The sequence below is a fragment of the Heterodontus francisci genome, chromosome 15 (assembly GCF_036365525.1).
Source record: "Heterodontus francisci isolate sHetFra1 chromosome 15, sHetFra1.hap1, whole genome shotgun sequence".
Classification (NCBI taxonomy): Eukaryota; Metazoa; Chordata; class Chondrichthyes; order Heterodontiformes; family Heterodontidae; genus Heterodontus; species Heterodontus francisci.
In genome coordinates, this window is record NC_090385.1 from 89,691,672 (window position 1) to 89,709,649 (window position 17,978).

Below are 17,978 nucleotides of genomic sequence, written 5' to 3' on the forward strand. Positions count from 1 at the left end.
AGCGCATGGGAAAGGCATCCGCTGTTATGTGCAGACTGGCCAAGAGGGTGTGGGAAAATGGTGCACTGACACGGAACTTAAAAGTCCGAGTGTATCAAGCCTGTGTCCTCAGTACCTTGCTCTACGGCAGCGAGGCCTGGACAACGTATGTCAGTCAAGAGCGACGTCTCAACTCATTCCATCTTCGCTGCCTCCGGCGAATCCTTGGCATCAGGTGGCAGGACCGTATCTCCAACGCAGAAGTCCTCGAGGTGGCCAACATCCCCAGCATATACACCCGACTGAGCCAGCGGCGCTTGAGATGGCTTGGCCACGTGAGCCGCGTGGAAGATGGCAGGATCCCCAAGGACTCATTGTACAGCGAGCTCGTCACTGGTATCAGACCCACTGGCCGTCCGTGTCTCCGCTTTAAAGACATCTGCAAACGCAACATGAAGTCCTGTGACATTGACCACAAGTCGTGGGAGTCAGTTGCCAGTGATCGCCAGAACTGGTGGACAGCCAGAAAGACGGGGCTAAAGAGAGGCGAGTCAAAGAGACTTAGCAGTTGGCAGGAAAAAAGACAGAAGCGCAAGGAGAGGGCCAACTTTGTAACAGCCCCAACAACCAATTTTATCTGCAGCCCCTGTGGAAGAGTCTGTCACTCTAGAATTGGCCTTTATAGCCACTCCAAGCACTGCTCCACAAACCACTGACCACCTCTAGGTGCTTACCCATTGTCTCTCGAGACAAGGAGGCCAAAGAAGAAGCTCATTGCTGAGCTTGTTAACACACTGGTGAGTGACAGAATCAAATTTCAAAGGTAATAATGGGAGGAGCGAATGATCTGGGACACGTTAGTGTGCAGCAGTTGGGAACACAGTGAGGAGACATTATTGATTGTGCCTGCTGGTGAGCAATCTCATATAAAAAAGGAGGCTCAAACTCATGTGCTCATCCAGGGACACAAAGTTGCTATCGCTTGAGCAGAGCAGCTGGAGTTCTTGAAGAGTAAACATTTGGGCACGTGTGGATCGTGAGTCTTCTGGTCCTCTGTTCTCCTACCTGCTCCATTCATCCAGGCAATGTCAAGCCCAGTAATGGCTGCTGTTCACCTTTCACAAACGCCCTGCAGAACTAATTCCCGTCTCCACCCCGTACCCAGTGTCTCTAAATTGGGTGGCGGACTCGTCAATGCAAAACTGGGCATTCCTGAGGCGCTGTGGGCCATCAGCAGCAGCATAATTGTACTCAATCACAATTTGTAACCTCATGGACCAGCATATCCCCTGCTCTACCATGACCATCAAGCCAGGAGACCAACTCTGGTTCAATGAAGAGTGCAGGAGGGCATGCCAGGAGCAGCAGCAGGCATACCTCAAAATGAGGTGTCAACCTGGTGAAGCTACAACACAGGACTATCTGCGTGCCAAGCTGCGTAAGCAGCATGTGATAGACAGAGCTAAGCAATCCCATAACCAACGGATCAGATCTAAGCTCTGCAGTCCTGCCACATCCAACCGTGAATGGTGGTGGACAATTAAACAACTAACTGGAGGAGGTGGCTCCACAAATATCCCCATCCTCAATGATCGGGGAGCCCAGCACATCAGTGTGAAACATAAGGCTGAAGCATTTGCAACAATCTTCAATCTCAGCCTCCTCCTGAAGTCCCCAGCATCACAGATGTCAGACTTCAGCCAATTCGATTCACTCCGCATGATATCAAGAAACGACTGAAGGCGTATTACAAATGTTATGGGCCCTGACAATATTCCGGCAATAATACTCAAGACCTGTGCTCCAGAACTTGCCGCCCCCCTAGCCAAGCTGTTCCAGTACAGCTATAACACTGGCATCTACCCTGCAATGTGGAAAATTGCCCAGGTATGACCTGTACACAAAAAACAGGACAGTCCAACCCGGCCAATTACCGCCCCATCAGCCTACTCTCAATCATCAGTAAAGGATGGAAGGTGTCATTGACAGTGTTATCAAGCGGCACATGCTTAGCAATAACCTGCTCAGTGATGCTCAGTTTGGGTTCCGCCAGGGCCACTCAGCTGCTGACCTAATTACAGCCTTGGTTCAAACATGGACTAAAGAGCTGAACTCAAGAGGTGAGGTGAGAGTGACTGCCCTTGACATCAAGGCAGCATTTGACCGAGTATGTCTTCAAGGAGCCCTAGCAAAACTAAGGTCACTAGGAATCAGGGGAAAACCCTCTGAAATCATACCTAGCACAAAGGAAGATGGTTGTGGTTGTTGGAGATCAGTCATCTGAGCTCCAGGACAACGCTGCAGGAGTTCCTCAGGGTAGAGTGCTAGGCCCAACCATCTTCCTTCAATCATAAGGTCAGAAGTGGGGATGTTCGATGATGATTGCACAATGTTCAGCACCATTCGTGACTCCTCAGATCCTGAAGCAGTCCATGTAGAAATGCAGCAAGACCTGGACAATATCAAGGCTTGGGCTGATAAGTGGCAAGGAACATTTTGTGTACAGGACATACCTGGCCAACAAGAGAGAGTCTAACCATTTTCCCTTGACATTCAATGGCATTACCATCGCTTGAATCCCCCACTATCAACATCGTAGGGGTTACCATTGACCAGAAACTGAACTGGAGTAGCCATATAAATACCGTGGCTGCAAGAGCAGATCAGAGGCTAGGAATCCTGTGGCGAGTAACTCACCTCCTGACTCCCCAAAGCAGGTCCACCATCTACAAGGCACAAGTCAGGAGTGTGATGGAATACTTTCCACTTGCCTGGATGGGTGCAGCTCCAACAACACTCAAGAAGCTCGACACCATCCAGGACAAAGCAACTCACTTGATTGGCACCCCATCTACAAACATTCACTCCCTCCACCACCGACGCACAGTGGCAGCAGTGTGTACCATCTACAAGATGCACTGCAGCAATGCACCAAGGCTCCTTAGACAGCACCTTCCAAACCCGCAACCTCTACCAACTAGAAGAACAAGGGCAACAAATGCATGGGAGCACCACCACCTGCAAGTTCCCCTCCAAGTCACACACCATCCTGACTTGGAACTATATCGCTGATCCTTCACTGTCACTGGGTCAAAATCCTGGAACTCCCTTCCTAATAGCACTATGGGTGTACCTACCCCACATGGACTGTAGCAGTTCAAGAAAGCAGCTCACCACCACCTTTTCAAGGGCAATTAGGGATGGGCAATGAATGTTGGCCTGGCCAGCGAAGCCCACATCCCATGAATGAATAAACAATTTTTTTTTTTCAATGTACAACCTCAGTGACCTCCTGAATGGTGAACTACAATCTGTTAGTGGTGTTGCCGGCTCCAGCCTGGAAGAATCCACTGCTTTAGTAAATTGAGGGCCACGGTGACCTAGACAGCCACTGGCAGCACCGAGCATGCCCAGCTCTGAGGCTGATTTGAGAATGTGACACAATTCTGTGCCCACCTCCTTGCTGAAGCATGACCACTGCAGACACTGCTCCTGACTGAGGAGAAATGCTCTCTGAAGAGCCTAGGTGGGTAAGGCCTCCTACTGAGAGCCCTCTTCCTCCTCCTCCACCTCCCTCTGTGAACAGATTCTCTGCTGTCTCTGCTCCATCTCCCTGTGATGCTGCAGCCCATGGGGAACTGTAACTATATCCCCCATGTCTGAGTGCAAGTATTGTGCTCAGAGGACTTTCAAAACCACACCACTCCTCCTAAAGGTCCAGCACCACTCCCTTCAGACTGAAAGGACTTCTGTCAACTCCTCTAACAACACATCACTTCCACTAGCACGGCAGCAGCAAGTAGATAGTGAAAAGCACCTTACCTGAAATTTGGATGGTGATCCCTTTAAATAGTGCTGGTGGGGAGGGGATCCCTCGTGCAGTTGAAGAGATGCGTTATTAAGAGAGGACGCTAACAGGAGCAGCAAGTTTGAAAATGGCAGGTCCAGCATCAAATCAGTGTTAGACAGAGACTGAGGTCACGATTTACCTACTCTGCACAATTCCAGCTCACGCATGAGACGCCCGCGCTATTGCCCGTCACAACATGGTAAACGGCTCAGGCCATGCTGTAAGTGCTCGGGAACGGACTCCCCACCATCTTTTTCCAGAACCGGTTCCCTTAGCGATGTAACAACAGGCACTACAGAGCCCAATTTTGCAGCCACAATGTCCTGAGAGGACTTGACCGGTTCGATGCTTAGAAGCTGTTTCCTCTGGCTGGAGAGTCTGGAACTCAGGGCCATTGTGTCAGAGAACAGGGCTGGCCATTTAGGACTGAGAGGAGGAGAAATTTCTTCACAAAGGAGGTTGTGAATTTTTGGAATTTGCTACCCAGATAGCTGTGGTGCTCAGTTGTTTAGTCTATTCATGGCTGCCATCAAATGATTTTTGAACTCTAAGAGAGTCAAGGGATATGGAGATTTGACAGGAAAGTGGAGTTAAGATCAAAGATTAGCCATTATCTTATTGAATGGCAGAGCAGGCTCGAGGGGCCGAATAGCCTACTCCTGCTCATGTTTCTTTTGTAATTGAAGTGAAGCAGGAGATTCATTGAACGCTATAAATAAGCATTAATGGATCCAGCATATTAATTATAGCAGTGGGCAGAGTCTCCATTCATTCATAGAAAGAGTGTTTGAGATCAGTGGGAGGTGAGAGTGATGCTAGCTCGGATATTGTTGCTGTTGCATATGATAAATTCAGGTGAAAAAGTACTCCAACTGCCTAAAGGCCTGGCACAGCCCCATGAAGTATTTTCAGACTCTCCCAACACTGTGCTGAGACTGCTGCAGGGACAATGTTGATCCTGCCCCAGCGACTGTGTTGGGACTGCTCCAGGGATTGTACTGAATATGCCCCAGATTTTGGTTTGACACTGTCCCAGACTATTTTAGTCATGACCATTGTCCCTGGGATTGGGTGGGTGTATTGCTGATAGGTAAATCTTTTCGGGGAAAGCCAATTTACAGGTTCCAGATTTATACCTGGCAGTAGAGGCCTCTTACCCGACCCGAACCCGAGGGGACCCAACGACGTGTCGGGCTTGGGTCAGGTCGGACCCATCTTCAGGGTACGACGTTCGGCCTCGGTTCGGGTCGGGCCGAGTCCAGGTCGAGGCAGGTCGGGTTGCGCCAGACACACATGGTAAGTGCACTGCTGGTAAGTATTGAAATTAAAAAGACTTAGCTGAGCTGGGAGTCCAGGATGAAACAGAGTCTGCGCAGTGAACGAGTGGCATCATGATGACGTCATCGCGCATGCGCTACAACTTTGTGGCGATTCCGAGTCCGAAGATGAGTAAAGGGATGGTCGGGTCGGGTCGGGTCGGGCTCGGTCAGGTCGAGTTGGGGCGGGTTCGGGGCTAAATCAGAGGGACTCGGGCCGGGTCGGGCTCGGGTCCGCGGTGGTTTGGTCGGGTTCTTTTTTCCCCACCTGAGCAGGCCTCTGCCTGGCTGTTACCATTATATGGAGCACACTGAAATTTAACTGTGATGGATTATAGGTATAATAGGCTTAGTTAGGTAGAATTTAGATATAGTTAATATATTATAACTTTTAGAATTAAAGATTGAATAAATGGTCAGTTTTCAAGACTCACTGAAATTCCCTTTTAAGAAGGTAGAGTTAAAAATTTCAGGATCTTTCAAGGTCCCTGTTACAATAGAATGTGAGCCAGAAACAAGTTGCAAAATCCATTTCAGCATTTATGATGCCAGGGACTTGAAGGATAAACACATATTGAAATATCTTGTGTGACATCAGTAAGAAGTAGCAATAAACATAATTGATAGTGTTGGTTGGTGATGTAGACAGATCGGCTCAAAAGGTTGTTACAAGGTACCATAAAAAACACAATAATAGATAATAAAACAATAAATGGAATAGTACTTCCAGGTACAAGAGGTCAAGTAAGCACAATTATTAACATTTTGACCAGATGAATGTTCACAACTTCAAGAGCAGAGGAATTCCAGCAAAACATTATGTGGAGATGTTAGTTAATGATACTACTAAATATGGATTTCAAGAGCAGGAAAAACACACACACACAAAGGTAACACCTATATGCTAAAAGGTCAGATGATACCTTCGCAATAATATAAACATGAGAGTTTCTGAAGCAAAAATTAGAAGTGTCGAACCTTCAACAATACTTCTCACCCTATGGTTTACTCGGGGAATTTAAGGTAAAAGTTTACTTTAAATTTTTATGGATATTCTAAGATATTTTGCTGTAACATTAGCAAGGTTAAACTTTTGGATTCTATGTTAGAAATAAGATGATGTGTTACATCTCTTAGTAATATTTGATATTGTGATATACTTATCCACTTAAAAGTGTATTGCACGTAAAATTCTTTAATAAATATATAAAAGTTAATAAATTGTCTCATGCAGTATTCTGTTTCCAACTACAAAGAATCCCCTCTCTGTGTCTCTTTAAGTGAAGAGATACATATTGAGGAGAGTTTCCCAGACCCTTATAAATCTGGGATATTTATGACTCAGCCATAATTATTAAAAATAGACTATCCAAAAGATAGTAATATTCCCTGTTAGTTTTCTTTCTTTGAGGGAAGATGAGTTCAATTTTCTGGTCCCAAATAAGTGTTTATAGGAATTTGTCTAGTTTCAACTTAATTAAAGGAGATTCATGTATGACTGATTTGGTTTAGTCGCTATCAGGGGTTAAAGTCATAAATCACTTAAGAACACTGGTGCTCTTAAGGCCAGTTTGAGATTGTTTAAACATTTTTAAAACACACTAAATCGGTCATGTACAGTGCAGGGTTACAGATTATAGTGTTTTGATCCTGTAGTTTCTTGGGGGGGGGGGGAAGAATGTTGTACGTCTTTAAGGCTGGAAAGGGAGCATTACTGCTTTAAGGCAGCAAGCTCCAAAGACTGAGGCAAAGAATGCATTCTCATTGCCTGGGATACAGCCATTCAGGACCAGACATTGAGAGATACATTGTTACCATTTAATTTTGAACTGGCTTATAGTAGAAACAGGCTGTTCTAAGAGAAACAGACAGGCAGATGTGTGTTAGCACCTGAAAGAAGTGCTCTCAGACAATTTAACTGAAGGAAGAGAATTTAGTCTGTTTATTTACTATTCTCTCTCAAAATTCTAAAAAAGGTCAAGCCAAAACAGAATCTCTAATAATTTAAACTGAAGGAAGGGAAGTTAGACTGTGACAATCTTTTATCCCTCAAAAATTCTAAAGTCAGGTTGATTCATTAAAAAGTGTTTGTAAGTTGTTAATTGTTGAAATTCATCACTGGAGAAGGAAAGCATCAATTTCAACTTCTGAATTAGAATACAGACTGTTCTACTGTTGAAAAACCTTGTTTTCCCCATCGGACAGCTGTGAGGACATCAAGTAACTTTGGACTGTTCCACATCCGGCAGGAGCGTTATCTACAAGGACTCTAATTTATTCTGTTCTAAATGTTGTTGATATTTTAGTAGTGTTTAAGAATTTAGTTTTTCTATTTAAACAGTTCATTTGTTGATATAAGGACACCCGGTTTGGTTAGCCTCATTCGGGGGGGCTGGGGTGTTAATAGATGGTACAATTTGGCTGGGTCTTTCTTTAATTTGGAAAGTTTAAAATGATATGTTAGGCGATCTGTGGAGCAACAGGATTAAATTAACAGTGCATCTCTCCCACCACAATCAGAATTGTATATTTTGATTGGGGGCTTTGACAGGAGCTCTCCCGAGTCTGCTCATGCATCCAAGATCCATAAGTGTTGCAGACATTGTTCCTAACTGCATCCTCTGAAATGTTGTGCCCTTCTCCAATTAATTCATTAATGGTACGCACATGACTCTCAAGTACCATAACCAAATCCTGAGCTAACCTCGTGAGGTTTAGGTCTGTACCGAGCTGTTGTCCCTTTCTTCGTATCGTTTTAAGTTGGATGCTTAGCATCCGGACCTTTTGGTCTACTGAAGACAGATCAATAGAATTGACAACCGATGTTCCTGTGTTAAACAGCGTGGCAGCGTCATTCAATCGGCTGCGTTTCCATTGGTAACTCCCCGGAACGGATGGGCCCACCTCTTGGTCACCCCCCAACATTGAACCAAGATGCCTATGGGTTGAAGGAGTTTTGTTGGCCCCTTGTACTGGACTGTCTAACAATCAGATGTAATCCCCCTCGTAAGGACAAGGCTTTTGAACCAGTGCGTAAGGATGGAGGGGTTTACCGATGTAACGGACATGGTCACTGACCCGAAACGTTAACTCTGCTTCTCTTTTCACAGATGCTGCCAGACCTGCTGAGTGGTTCCAGCATTTCTTGTTTTTATTGCCTATGTTATTACTTGTTTTACTAAAACCTCATACAATGTTTGAGTTTCTGTCAGACACCACTGGGGGAATTTAATGACAGAAATATTTAGGACAATGGGTTCCAGCTCATGGTGTACATTATCATACAAAGGCTTTGTAGTTTTTGTCAGCAGTAGCCCATTCTCTGGCCCAGGGTTTGTATCGGACAAGGGGGGTCCGTTATTTGTGTCCTTGGTGTTGCTGAGTCGCTGTTAAATTGGCTATCGTTGTTGTGGCAATGGGTGTGGTTGTGAGTTGGGGTGGCTTTGAGCAAATAAACCATGGCCCATGTCCGTTACATCGGTAAACCCCTCCATCCTTACACACTGGTTCAAAAGCCTTGTCCTTACGTGGGGGATTACATCTGATTGTTAGTCCAGTACAAGGGGCCAACAAAACTCCCTCAACCCATTGTACTGGGTCACGTTGAGGGTGATACATACTTGCGTTATGTTCCGGAATTGGAAGCAGGCCCAATCCGGAGGCTGATGGACGTCATCCTCTGTGACGTTGACGGTTGCCTCCCTGAGGCCACAACGGAAGCATGCCATCTGCTGTATGTTAAGCTGTAGGGTATCTGAGTCCCCTGTCCATTCCTCTATGGAGTATAATCCGATGGCTGTTTGGTGGGTCAAGCCTTCACCAATCCCCAGTCTCAGGAGTATTAATATAGTGGATACCATGCTGTAAGATATAATGGGCTTTCCAGTCATCACTGGTCAGCTGTGATTAAATTCTGCCAAACAAAAATCAGTCAGTTACATGTTTCAGCTGCATCCAGTATTTCCAGTGTCCTTTCCCTCTAATGTCCACACAGGCACTGGTGTTGCTGGTTATTATTACCTCATAGTGTCCTATCCACCTAGGCGCAAATCCCGGTTTTCTCAGGCATATTTTAACCATTGCTTTGCCTCCCACAACAGACACCTTTACCTGTTTCTCTTTCATGTCCGTTTCTAAATAACTTCCTGCCTCAGCTCATGCAGTTGTCAGCACAGTTCCTTCACAAATCTTTTAACAATTTCTCTCGTGGGTCCTACTTCCTCATTACCTGCTATGACATACTGTAAGAGGTTCCGTTCCCATTCCCCCTTACTGCAGTTCTTAGGCTTTGGGAATTACAAGAACAAAATTGCACATGATACAGGGTTAGGCTGAACCACAAATTTGTTTGTGTAAAAAAAAAAACCCTCCTAACACCCTGTTACAAAGACCTCTAAACTAATTTAAACCTTTTCGGAAAAAAAAACACAAGCAAAACCCTACAATTAGATTAGATTAGATTAGAGATACAGCACTGAAACAGGCCCTTCGGTCCACCGAGTCTGTGCCGAACATCAACCACCCATTTATACTAATCCTACACTAATCCCATATTCCTACCAAACATCCCCACCTGTCCCTATATTTCCCTACAACCTACCTATACGAGTGACAATTTATAATGGCCAATTTACCTATCAACCTGCAAGTCTTTTGGCTTGTGGGAGGAAACCGGAGCACCCGGAGAAAACCCACGCAGACACAGGGAGAACTTGCAAACTCCACACAGGCAGTACCCGGAATCGAACCCGGGTCTCTGGAGCTGTGAGGCTGCGGTGCTAACCACTGCGCCACTGTGCCGCCCTAATTCTTCCCCAAATTCACTCAATTGAAAACCCAAACCCTCCCAGGATTTGGTTGCTACACCTAAAATTGTTTTAAAATTCTAAGCCTCAAATATCCCTTGGATTTGGCTGATAACTTAAAATCCTTCATGCAGTTGGTCTTTCCAGTGAGAATTTGTAGGTCCACGAGCCAGGTTGACCATTCCTGACCCTCTTTCTCGACTGCAGTCCCCACAGTACAAACCCCTTCAAGATTTGACTGAAAAACTTACAATCACCCACACGTCTGATCATTACCAATATTGATTGTAGACCTGGACCTGAGATGACCAGTCCCCGTCCTTCTTCACATAACTGCAGTACCAAACCCTTCAATCTTGTTCCTTTTATGATGATCCTTATCAAAATATCATGAGCACATCTTCTGAAGTCATCCTGCTGGATGGTCAGAACTTAGCACCTTTTAATCTCTTTCCACTGTTTATCTGCCTGGTCCAGACAGATCCATTTAGTGCTGATGTGACTTCCCTGACCGAGAACAATGAACTCTACCAAGGTGAGGTAATCCAGGCTCCAAAGCTAATATCCATGAAAGAGGTTTCTCTCCTGTCTTGACAGGAGTGAATGCTGTGGTCTGGGTGTGGTTATTTGAAGCAATTGCCTCCCCAATCACAACATGATGGCAGTTATCATGTGTCACTGTTATAATAATGTCCCAAATTCCAGTCCTTTAACAGTATCAGTTCTGTTGTGATGTTGGGATGTTTGAAAATTGACCCGTCGGAATGCAGCCTGCCTCTGTGTGCTTTGTGTTGAGGTTTGGCTCTTATTCACCGTGCTAGTGCCCGTGGGGGTTGGGGTTCCTTCCCCATATTCCACAAGACCGCAATTGTTGACAACGCGATCGGTAGGTGGCGCTGTTTTGGCACATGCGCAGATACAGCATGTGCCACGATAACGTCACAGCCTGCGACTGTTGCAGCTGCCAGGACTAAAGATGGCGCTGCTCAAAGAATCACAGAGATGAAACCTAACAAACACGTGGCAGAATACAATGGCCGGAGTGAGAGTGTGGAGCGGGCCGGGGAGAGCAGCGCGGGGGCCGGGGAGATCAGCCCGGGGGCCGGGGAGATCAGCGCGGGGCCGGGGAGATCAGCGCGGGGGCCGGGGATATCAGCGCGGGGGCCGGGGACAGCAGCGCGGGTGCCGGGGAGATCAGTGCGGGGAGACCAGCGGTAGCGGTGCCGGGGAGGGGGGGGAGAAAGAGGGAGAGGGAGGGGGGGAGAAAGAGGGAGAGGGAGGGGGGGGAGAAAGAGGGAGAGGGAGGGGAGGAGAAAGAGGGAGGGGGAGAAAGAGGGAGGGGAGAGGGGGAGAAAGAGGGAGGGGAGAGGGGGAGAAAGAGGGAGAGGTCAGGGAGGGGAGAGGGGGAGAAAGAGGGAGAGGTCAGGAAGGGGGGAGGGGGAGAAAGAGGGAGGGGAGAGGGGGAGAAAGAGGGAGGGGAGAGGGGGAGAAAGAGGGAGAGGTCAGGAAGGGGGGAGGGGGAGAAAGAGGGAGAGGGAGGGGAGAGAGAGGGAGGGGGGAGAAAGAGGGAGGGGGAGAGAGAGGGAGGGGGGAGAAAGAGGGAGAGGGAGGGGGGAGAGAGAGGGAGGGGGGGAGAAAGAGGGAGCGGGAGAGAGAGGGAGGGGGGAGAAAGAGGGAGAGGGAAGAAAGAGGGAGAGGGGGAGAAAGAGGGAGAGAAAGGGGGAGGGGGGGTGAAAGAGGGAGAGGGAGGGGTCAGGAAGGGGGGAGGGGGAGAGCTGGGGGGAAGAGGGAGGAAGGGGAGAGAGTGGGGGGGGGGAGCAGCGGAACGGAAGAGGAGTGCTTTTTTCTGTGCATGCGCCATAAACACAACAGCAAAAGACTTGCTGGCCAGTCCCTGGACCCGGTGACACCAAGGTCTTCGCACGCTCGCTCCCCGCGGCTCTCTACGGCCTCTCGCTTCCGGCCCTCTCCATTCAGCCGTTCCCTCCAGCTGCGGATGCCCAATCCAGTTGCTTTCTCCCCTACCCAGTTGCTTTCTCTACTTCTCCTCAGTACTTCAGGCATTGCAACTGTTTGGTCCCTGCATTTTGCATGCTCCCTCTCCCCACCCCTCCCTGCACTCCCCACCCCTCCCCCTCTTCAAACACCCCTCCCTCTACCCCCCCACCACAGTTGAATATCTGAAGTGCAGTTGCAAAGTCGGGGAAATAGCATGCAAAACAAAACCTCAACAATTCTGGGTTTAATTATTGAAAAGTTTTATTAAGTTCATTAAGTATCCGAGGAACTGCTGTGCATGGATACATGAGTGTTGTGTCCAGCATTCCCGTTAGACAGGCAGGCCGAGTCTCTGCTATGCACAGCTAAAGAGATTGTTCCTGGAGAGCCTTGTGGTGAATAAAAGCTTGGCTCTCTATTCCACTACTGTATTGTCCATGTGAAGAAGGCAAAGTCACAAGAGTCTGAGCTCAGTCTATTCTTGGTGAATGTTCCCCAAACGCATCCCAATGTGCATTCCCAATTCATCCATAAATGCAATGTTCCTTTCCACATCGTGATGAGCTCCGCAGCATGATCTAGTTGCCTTCGTTGCTTGAATGCTGACCTTAAGTCTCAAGGATTGTTTTCTCGACGGCATGTTTTACATGAAAAGAAATAAAGCAAATCAGAGTCAAAGCTTGCCTCCCTCCATCCACTGAAATTACTGTTGTGCACACCTTTTTAAGTTCTGCAGTGAAGGCACCAATTGATAACGTCGCCAATGAAGCATTTATTACCCACCTCAGATGCAGGAACAGCACATCCTTGTGTCCTCTCCTGCACTGCCTCCTTTGCTGGAATGTCGTCCTTAAGTGTCAAGGATTGTTTTCTCAAGGGCACGTTTTACATGAAAGAAAATAAGGAAAGAACATCAGTGTCAGAGCTTCCCTCCCTCCAATGAAATTACTGTTGAGAATGCTTTGTGTTCTGCGGTAAAGGCATGTACTGATAACACCGCCAATGAATCACTTAGTACCCACCTCAGCTGTAGGAGGCAGGATGATGTTACTGCCCCTATCTCGTGATGGTTCAATGCTGCTCTCAGGGAAAACATGAATGATGTGAGGGTGCTGGAAAAGAAGCACATTTCTTTTGGGCTATGAACATAAAGCTGGCCATTTAGCCCAGCAGTTCCCTGCCAGTGGTTATGTTACTCGTGCGTCTTTCCATCCATTCCCATTTAATCCTGCCTGCTACTATCACCAGTTGTGTTCACAGCAAGAGCATTCACATTTCTGCTACCACTGGACACGGCATGCTTGTTTCTTTTAGTGCTCAGTCTCTTCTTGCTGAATGTTCCCCAAGTGCTTGACCCCTTTGGACGCCCTCTCTGCTTGACAGGCAGCAACTGGCAATTGCGGAGTCTCACAAGGCTCTGCATGGTTGTTTCAATGTCGGATGGGGTAACAGGTGGCTGTGTGTCCATGAGCACTGCCCTGATGGGTGTAGGAGCAGGTAACTGTGTGCCCATGAGCACTGCCCTGATGGGTGTAGGAGCAGGTAACTGTGTGTCCATGTGCACTGCCCTGATGGGTGTAGGAGCAGGTAACTGTGTGTCCATGTGCACTGCCCTGATTGGTGTAGGAGCAGGTAACTGTGTCCATGTGCACTGCCCTGATGGGTGTAGGAGCAGGTAACTGTGTCCATGTGCACTGCCCTGATGGGTGTAGGAGCAGGTGACTGTGTAACTGAGCAGCAAGGAGAGGGTACCGCAGGTAGGGGAAGTGGAGATTTGAACAGGTAGGCATATGTATGGTCCATCAGATCATTAGGCCAGGGGGTGAGACGCTCAGGATCCAGGGTTTGTGACACATGACTGATGTCCAGCGCGCGGCCACCTCCATCTGAAGGTGCTTCCGGGCAATTGTTGGGCATAGTAAATGGCTCCATCTCATCAGCCAGTCCTTGCTGCCAGCGGAGAGTCTGTTGCCGCAGCCAGTCCAGTCTCCTCATGAATGCTGCCGTTCCACTCTGCAGAACGGCCTGTTGTAGCTGGTACAATTGATCTGAAAGCAAGCGGTATTTTTCATTGTGGCTGAGGGGCCTTGGCTGTTCCTCTGTAATCACAATGGCAGCAGCCATGCCTGTCGTCGTTGGTGTCTGAGATGCACGCCAGCGACAATTGGGGGCGAGCCTGTCCAAAGGCAGGCCCAGATGCCTCTGCACAACAACAGCATGTTTGCAGGGCAACAAAGTCTGAATGGAGAAGATGCAGCTGCAGGTAGCCTGGCCATCATGTATCTGCAGTGTGTACTGTTTGGCACCAGAAATCACAGTCACTGTGCCTTCATTCTGCTACATGCGGTGGCCCAGACAATGGAAATGTTTTCAGAGCAACTTACAAAGGCAGAGCAACTTACCTTGGAATAATCTCCTGTGTCAAATAAAAATGAAGCAAGTCTCCAAAACGAATAAATAATTCAGATAAAATGCCCGACGAAACCTCCCCTCCTTGCACTTTCAAAAAGTCGCGCCGAAGCTTTGACGCATGCGCAGAGGCCAAACTGGCGCGTCGGCGAGGAAGACGAAATAACGCGATGACGTCATCTGCGCATGCGCACATCCTTACCGGCAGGTCGGACCGCAGCGCATGCGCAGAGATGAAGAGACTGTGTGCGTATGCGCGTACTGCGTCGTCTGCGCATGCGCAAAGCGGTCCTGGTAAGTCGGACCGCAGCGCATGCGCAGGGGGCATGAGACCGTCTGCGCATGTGCGCACCGCGGCGCATCCTGATGACGTTCTCCGATGCAGTAGCGTTGTCATGAATTACTTTGATTCCACAAAGTCCAGTTTTACAGTCCAGCTGTGGGGGGGAGGAATTCCGATCCCACAATACCTTAGCAGTCTCATCACCCTTCCTGTCATTAGTTCAGTTGCTTTACATGTAACAAATCACATCTGCACGCTTACACCGGTATCACAATATCATGTCACACATTCTCAACTCTCAGGTAATCTTATCAAAAGATCAAAATGTCAGGGGGAGCTGGTGGTGTCTGTCTGAGATGTTTCAGTTGCCTCCCCCTGCAGGGTCCTGATGTCTCGGTCATGGCCAGACTTTCAAAAGTAGCTCTCTTTAAAAACTCATAGGCAAGGATACAAATATCTCCAAGAGAAATCTATCAAAGTACCAGTCTCATCTATACTTTCCTGACTTTTACTGGAAAGTTCTAGGCTAACTGGTTTGAATTCTAACTAGTTCCTGCATCAGTCCGATCTAATTGCCAATTCCCATTAATTATAATTCTATTTCATTCATGAGCCCTGGAAAAACTGTACAGTCATAATTCTTTAAAACAGAAATCAAACATTCCCATTTGATTCCAGGTATTACCATATTTTATTTGTTTTTTTTCTCTATCTTAATGACATTTTAATTTCTTAAAAGTAACTTGCTAAATTACACTGGATTTTCGACATCTCAAATTATTCCAAATCCAAATAACAGTGTTGCCTGAGTGACAGGTTTTTATTAATATTCCATTTAATATCTCCCCAAAAGAAACTTTGTTTTTTATACTTAGGAACCACTTAGACTGTTTTTGTTTTCTGTTTTCTAAAACTTTGATTGTCGTCTTAAATGTCAGATAAATTTCCCTTTGAGTGCTTTAAATAACCACTCATATCAATTTAATTTTGTTTATAAATTCCAATTTCTTGTGCCCAGACTTGGTGATATTACATGTTTTTTTACATTAAAGACAGAAATGCTTGCGACTATCTCTCCTTCTCAAGCACTTTGTGTCATTCATAAAGATGCTGTGACATTTGTCGTCAGCAGTTTTGTTCTTAAATTCTTAAAGCTGCTGGATCTCTTGCTGTGGCATCAGAATCCATTGTGGCTCTGTCCAAAGCCTAATGGGTTAATTTTACTTTCAGCAATGCAAAAATTACATGGAAAAACTATAGCTGCAGCAGGGTTAATTTCTTTGCTTGTCTCCAAGGGGGCAACAAAGAGTTAATGACTCAGCTCCACAGTACACATTCATGCAGGCTTGAACAAAGACACAGTAACTTGTGCTTATGTTGCACTGCCATGCGGGCCCGAGCCGGAAAACATTTCGTTACTCAACTTCTTATCTGACATTTTGCTAGCTTCCTGACTTCACTCAGCGCAGTCCCCTATCCCTCTATAACTCTCCCGACCAGTGCGCCTCTACATTTGGTATACCTTACAGTAAGTGGTTCTGACCTCTGCGCGGCTTCGGACTTACTGTCCGACCAGCGCGGTTCTGCCTCCTTACCCGACACGCATCCTGTCCTGAGTCCTCCTTCAGATTCTTTGAATACTCACCCTGGCCTTCACTCAGGTAGGCTTACTGCCCTAACTTATGGGTGGTAAATGAGTACACTCATCTGTTTGCAGTGCAGCTTCCGATGGTCTGATGCGAGTATCCTGCTGACTACGCCAAACTGTTGTGGGACAATCACCACACGAGGAGACTCAGTTGCAAATTCAATTGATTTATTCAAGCGTACACAGGGAGAGATACTACCTCGGGTATTCCAAGGTAAAACTCTAACTTTACATTCAGGAGCACAGACATATATACTGTTCTTATCACACAGTGTGTTCAACCAGGGATGATTAATATGGTTGACCATAAACTTTAATTAAAACAATGGTGATTGATTACACATTCTGATGAGCACACTTCATCAGCCTTATCAATACACATACCAGACGGCTCCAAACTGTTTTCAACTGTTTGTCTTTTATCTCTTTGTTTCCCATTATACCAACTTTCCACGGAAATAGTGGCCTCGAGGTCTCAGCTCCATCCTTCGCTCCCTTATCCTAACCTTTGCCCTAGCAGCTTGTTTGTTCTATTCTATTCTGAACCTGATCATTAAATTCAGCTGAGATGTATTTCTAATTCTCAGCTTGTTTCTACTTATGAATATACCGTTATTAGCAAACCAAATTAGCAATGATACTGTAGAGGAGGAATTCCTGGAGTGCATACGTGATGGTTTTTTGGACCAATACGTTGAGGGACCAACTGGACAACAGGCTATCCTAGACTGGGTATGTGTAATGAGAAAGGATTAGTTGGCAATCTTGTTGTGCGGGGTCCCTTGAGGAAGAGCGACCATAACATGATGGAATTCTTCATTAAGATGGAGAGTGAGAGAGTTGATTCTGAGACTAGGGTCCTGAATCTATATAAAGGAAACTATGAAGGTATGAGGCGCAAGTTGGCTATGATAGATTGGGGAACGTTACTTAAAGGGTTGACAGTGGATAGGCAATGGCTAGCATTTAAAGAGCACGTGGATGAATTACAACAATTGTTCATTCCTATCTGGCACAAAAATAAAACAGGAAGGGTGACTCAACCATGGCTTACAAAAGAAATTAGGGAAGTATTAGATCCAAGGAGGAGAAATATAAAATGGCCAGAACAAGCAAGAAACCTGAGGATTGGGAGCAGTTTAGAATTCAGCAAAGGAGAACAAAGGGATTGTTAAGATGGGGAAAATAAAGTATGAGAATAAGCTTGCAGAGAACATAAGAACTGACTGTAAAAGCTTCTATAGATATGTGAAGAGAAAAAGGATTAGTGAAGACAAATGTGGATCCCTTACAGTCAGAAATAGGGGAATTTATAATGGGGAAGAAAAAAATGGCAGACCAATTAAATACATACTTTGGTTCTGTCTTCACAAGGGAGGACACAAATTACTTCCCAGAAATGTTAGGGAACATAGGGTCCAGTGAGAAGGAGCAATTGTATGAAATCAGTATTAGTAGGGAAATGGGGTTAGAGAAATTGATGGGATTGAAGGCCGATAAATCCCCAGGGCCTGAAAATCTACACCCCAGAGTACTTAAGGAAGTGGCCCTAGAAATAGTAGATGCATTGCTGGTCATTTTACAAAATTCTGTAGGCTCTGGAACAGTTCCAATGGATTGGAGGTAGCTAATGTAACCCCACTATTTAAAAAAGGAGGTAGAGAGAAAACAGGGAATTATAGACTGGTTA